Genomic DNA, 5,873 nt, shown 5'->3' with positions numbered 1-5,873 from the left:
AAAATGTACATACTTTCAAATATAAAAGCTGACCCTGTTTTTAGTTTGAGATTATTTTATTTTAACTGTTCTAAATTCTAAACATATTAGAGTCCAGTTGATTGTTCTCTAAGATAAAGTAAATGCAAATACTATCGATTTTAAGATAACGTATCGATTTATTTTTAATCTTAGGATTCATTGTGTAAAAAAATCATTAACACAAATTCCAAAAAAAAAAAAAAGTTTTCTCTCTTGTCTTCAATAATTTTCGTCCAACTTAGCCTTCAGTGGGTGTGTGTTATTTTCGTGCCACATGTACGGGTTTATTTGGCCTTGATTTGATTATTGTTAGTTCAATATCTTTTTTCGTGAGCGAGAACAATGTTATCGAGAAGACCATAATTTTTAAATGAGTGATATAAATATTTGTAACTCACCATTGTCAATGACGTTTAGTAGCAATTGTTCCGGTCGTAACTGAGGAGCTCCAAACCAGAAAGCCATTTGTAAAGTCCCTTACAAAATTTATTTCGGGTCGATTCAGTCTTAGCTTGAAATTTTTGGGTTTAAATAATTTTATTTATTATTTTAGCATATCAGCTCTGAGATTTTCTAGTTTCCTCAGTGTGACCACAAGCCACCCAACATGTCCAAGCTGGTTCTCTTTCTCTTCCTTGGTGTCTGCGTCATGGCAGTACACATGGAGTCAGTTAGTAAGTATTGCTTTATATAAAACAAATTTTAAAAGCATTATATAAATTTTTTAAATGATTTTTTTAAAACTATTTGATTTAATAAGAAATTATTCTGATTAATTCAGAAAATGAAGGCAGTGATGATAAAAAATTGGATGCAACCAAATCACAGTATTTCAGTAAAGAAGAAAGTAAGTATGAATTATATAAATGGTACTAAGGTAAATTATGTAATGGTATTAATTCCACTTGACTTGATAAATGTTCGCCATTGATATCAATTTGTGTACTTGAAGTAACTCTCCATCTTATCAATTTATTTTACTATTATATTTTCATTATAATGACAATACTTTATTCCATCAGTTTTGCTGCACAGCCCAATTTATCACGCAAATATTAGAAAGCCTAAGGTTAAATGAAACTATACTGGGCCAGTCGTTGCACCTGCTGCAGGGGATTACGTTAAGAAAGGAGGAAAATAAATAATTAAATATATATAATGCTAAAAAATCATGTTATATGCTGAATAAATAATATATAATATATTGCTGATTATTTTCAAGACCTACACCTTTTATACAAAAATAGATTTTTTTTGTTTCCATGCAACTGTTTGTTCATTATTATAAACCATCTGATATTATCTAATGATACATTATTTTTTATTATAAAATATTGCACGAAAATTTATTTCATATATCAAAATTTTAGTAGCTATTCGGACGTTTATACAGAAAAATGAATTATCAACATAGTGCCGTACTTATGCAGAATTGTTAAAATAAGCAATAATAATGAAAAAGAAGAAATGCAAAAAAAACAAATAAATTACACAAAAAATTAATATACCTATTTATACATTTAGTTATGCGTTTGTGTATTGATATATATATAACTTATGCATTGTCGGAAGAGAAATACTATAAAACAGTAAGAAATTGGGCAGAGTAATAGTACGCAAGACTACGGAAATAACACTCATTTATTTTTTTTTTTTTTCAAATCCTCTTTATTGATATATAATTACAATTACAAATATATGATAATACAGAGTATATATACAAATTACATACTGACTTTGTTTGCCGTATGGCAGTATAAGTTGAGTTACAGGGTCCGCTGAAGGCGGTTTCACATTGGTAACATGCTAGTTGGGGGCTTGCATAGAATGGAGAGGGACCATTCCGGGTGGTGGTGGTGGTGGTGTGATGACTTCAAGGCACTCCTTTATTCTCTCTCTTAATGCGTCTTATATACATTTTGGTTATTTATTTACATGGGTAGGGAGTATTAAGGCGGACAATACGCCTTGTCGTATTACGATTCCCCCCAACCAGTTTATGACATAATTTTCGTAAACAAAAAAAACATAGTAATACAAAAAAAAATAGGTACAATTCATCGAAAGATGAAGGAAAAATAAATGACATAGTAAAGTACAACAGTAAGGTTCTAAGCGATAAACATAATAGTAGGGTACACTGAAATCACAGAAAAAATAAAACAAAAGTAAAACACCTTTTCGGAACACAAAGCAAAACAAAAAAAAATCACATCCACTGGACACTTCCGTGGGTAAGAGAAAACTCCAGAACGTTACTGCGCGACTTGGAGAGGAACTTTCAGCTGTTCAACATGAACGGTTCTACGTTTTTTCGGTTCCTTGATACTTTCAATGGTGAACACATTGTGTTCTCTGATATTATTATTATTTATTTATTTATCACCTTACCCTGCCTATTAGGCAATACGGGTGTTCGCAGCAGTTGGTACAACTCATTGCTGCATATGTCAAACATTTACATAGCTGTGCACACAGCTTGCTATTGCTACAAAATAAATCTTGCTCTCCTCCTGAGGCCTTGCTGGTGTAGTTTATTCTCTCCTACCCAGGGAGAAGTGAGCAGGGCCCACAACCTCCTTCCACCCATACACGAAGGTCTTGTAGTGCGGGTAGTTTTCTTTTTTCATCAGCTCAGGAAGATCGCTCTCAGTCAGAACATAGAGTCCTGTTTCCCTCATCATCTTGGATCTCAGTGCTTCATAGGCGGTACAGGCAAGTGAGACGTGCTCGGCGGTCTCAGGAACCTGACAAATTGGGCATAGATGATCAATGTTTATGCCATGTACGGCGAGCTTAGCTCGGAAACCCCCATGACCCGTGAGGAACTGTGAGATTCAGTAATGGGGAGGACCCACGTTGATTCTAGGCGTGAATCAACGGTTGGAAAGTACTTCTTTAGGGTGGCCCCTTTTAAGCAATCCACCCACCGTCGATTCCATTGTTGCAAGGTTTCTTCTCGAAGGATCCTCTTCCATCTATTAGGGCTTTCACTAATATGCGCTTGGAGGTTCTCCGGTAAATCCGCCAGACCTTCCCTCTTTATTTTGTGTCGATAATAGTCTTCCTGCAGGAGATCGATAGGCACTCCTCCAGCTAATACCTGTACCGCCTCCTGAGACACTGTTCGGTATGCACGAGTGACTCGCAGCAGAGCTATCCTCTGTATTGTAGCCAACCTTCTCTTCTGCCTTTTCGAGAGATGTCGACTCCATGCGGGGGATGCATATCTCAAGATACCCACAACTACTCCTTTATAGATGGTCAATGTTGCTGGGTATCTGAGGCCCCAAAATGCGCCCCCTATACGATTGAGTTCATTAAGAGCAAGGGCTACTCTACTTCTCATGTAGTCTAAATGAGGTGTTAAATTTAACTTTCTACCAAGTCTTACGCCAAGGTATGTCACAACCTCACTGGGTCGTATCACTTCTCCTTGTATCCTGAGAGTAATAGGGTGGGCCCTGTCTGTCGTACCCCTTAAGAGTATAGCTTGAGTCTTGGCAGCAGCCATCTTCAACTTCTTCTTCTCACACCATGCTCCTATCAGGTTGGCTCACCGAGCAGCTTCATCTTTTAATCTGGCCCTGCTGTTCGACGCTACTACTACAGCAAGGTCATCTACATAAGCTGTGGCAGGGAACCGCTCCTCTTCAAGCACCCCCAACAACTCGTCAATGACCAATTTCCACAGAGCAGGACCAAGGACAGAGCCCTGGGGGCAACCTATTTCCATGGTATCTTCGATTTCATAGAAGTTGCCTTGAATCTTTATCATTCTGTTCTCAAGGTAATTCTTTAAGAGGTCATACAAGTTGCTGGGGGTCTCATATTTTTGCAATTGCTGGAGTACGCTCGGCCACCAAACGCTATGTGTTCTCTGATAAGGATCACTCTGAATGGACCCATGTAGCGTTGCACCTCTTTGCCCCTATTGGTACCAATGCGCCGGTAAACGATTGACCCTATCCCTAGTTTTCCCGTTGCCTTGTACTTTGTTGTTCTGTCTTGACATACGTTTAATCTTTTCCGCTTCGATCCTACCTTGCACTTTACCCCATATCTTACGGAGAGATGACCCGTTGTTGATAATGTCCCCGTCCCCAGCCGTTCCCCGATAATCTCGCCTTCGTCTGCGGATTCCAAAAAGAACCTAGAAGGGAGAAAAAACCTGTAACTGCGTGGATGGAGTGATTATACACCGCGATCGCCCTGTTCATCACGTCGTCGGGCTCTAACCCCTTATCCAGCTGATAGACACGCAAGTGATCACTCCATGTGCTGTGCAGACGTTTGACCCCCTTACTCTTCGGGTGCCTCGGGGTGTTTAAGTGCCACTCCATGTCCAGCGCTTTCACTTCGTACCGAATAGACGCATAATCAAACTCCCGACCACCATCCGACGAGATCCGATCGGGTATTCCATAAAACTGGAACCACGTGCGCATTGCCCCTAATATCGCGCCTGCTGACCTATCTGTGATTTGATGTGCCATGCCAACTTTACTGAATAGGTCGATGGCCGTGACCGATTTGTATCCCCTCCAGGTAAACGTATATACCTGTTGGTCGACTAATGGCATGTACACCTTCGGGGTTTCCTCCTGTATTGCTTTTGGGGGGGTGTCGGTCGTATTTGGTGTGTACCTTAGTACCATTTATATAATTCATACTTACTTTCTTCTTTACTGAAATACTGTGATTTGGTTGCATCCAATTTTTTTATCATCGCTGCCTTCATTTTCTGAATTAATCAGAATAATTTCTTATTAAATCAAATAGTTTTAAAAAAATCATTTAAAAAATTTATATAATTCTTTTATTCTAATTCTGTTTTATATAAAGCAATACTTACTAACTGACTCCATGTGTACTGCCATGACGCAGACACCAAGGAAGAGAAAGAGAACCAGCTTGGACATGTTGGGTGGTTTGTGTTCACACTGAGGAAACTAGGAAATCTCAGAGCTGATATGCTAAAATAATAAATAAAATTATTTAAACCCAAAAATTTCAAGCTAAGACTGAATCGACCCGAAATAAATTTTGTAAGGGACTTTACAAATGGCTTTCTGGTTTGGGGCTCCTCAGTTACGACCGGAACAATTGCTACTAAACGTCATTGACAATGGTGAGTTACAAATATTTATATCACTCATTTAAAAATTATGGTCTTCTCGATAATATTGTTCTCGCTCACGAAAAAAGATATTGATGCGATCTCCACCTTTAATAAAGTGATTTAACTCACCGATTTCACCTGAGAACCGCTCCAAGTCTGAGATGGCTTTTCTAATATCCTGAGAGGTTACTCCTCTCACTTTCATTTTAGCCAACATATTGGCGTGAGCAGTCGCGAGAGTGGTCTCTGGTAGCGGGGGTAGCGCTGGAACCGCCGCCGGGACTGCCGGGACAGCAGGAACTCCAGAAGCCGGCTATGCCACCGGAATTTGTAGAACTGGCTGCCTCAATGCGGGCTGTTGTTGTGGTTGACCATCACCATTAACCATCTTGGTCAGTAAAAAAAAATGACAATTTAAGCGAAGTAAAAGATAAGAAAGCCGGAGGAAAAAAGAAAAAAAAATCCCAGGTGAGAAAACAGTTAAAAAAAAATTCAATCGGTGAAGGTTTTATGAAAAAGATTTAGATTAAAAAAAAAAAAGATTTAGAAGAAGAAAAAAAAAATCTTCATTCAGTGAAAAATATGCAATCAGTATCCGGGTTTCGGCACCACTTATGAGTACTTGGACTGAAATGCTGGAAGAAAAAGGAAAAGATGGAACATAATTAAACCGTACGCTTTCTGGAAAGATACTGGTTTATTATCTCTGTGATGCTATAGACATTATTGA

At 38.5% G+C, this 5,873-nt stretch overlaps 2 long non-coding RNA genes across 2 annotated transcripts; one reads left to right on the top strand and one right to left on the bottom strand.

Annotated features, from left to right (window-relative positions):
- Window positions 1–373: 373 nt before the first annotated feature.
- LOC106690195 (uncharacterized) lies at window positions 374–1,223 on the top strand. Its single transcript, XR_001344549.2, has 4 exons — window positions 374–488; window positions 575–695; window positions 803–868; window positions 1,044–1,223. It is a non-coding gene; the product is annotated as an uncharacterized lncRNA (long non-coding RNA).
- A 3,380-nt stretch (window positions 1,224–4,603) lies between these two features.
- Window positions 4,604–5,168, bottom strand: LOC106690196 (uncharacterized). Its single transcript, XR_001344550.2, has 3 exons — window positions 5,084–5,168; window positions 4,877–4,997; window positions 4,604–4,765 (listed from the first exon to the last, which is right to left on the bottom strand). It is a non-coding gene; the product is annotated as an uncharacterized lncRNA (long non-coding RNA).
- Window positions 5,169–5,873: the final 705 nt, after the last annotated feature.

This window comes from Halyomorpha halys, unplaced genomic scaffold (genome assembly GCF_000696795.3).
Source record: "Halyomorpha halys isolate HHAL.00 unplaced genomic scaffold, Hhal_1.1 Scaffold1610.1, whole genome shotgun sequence".
Classification (NCBI taxonomy): Eukaryota; Metazoa; Arthropoda; class Insecta; order Hemiptera; family Pentatomidae; genus Halyomorpha; species Halyomorpha halys.
The sequence above is the reverse complement of the archived record's forward strand: the minus strand, read 5'-3'. Positions and strand labels throughout refer to the sequence as shown.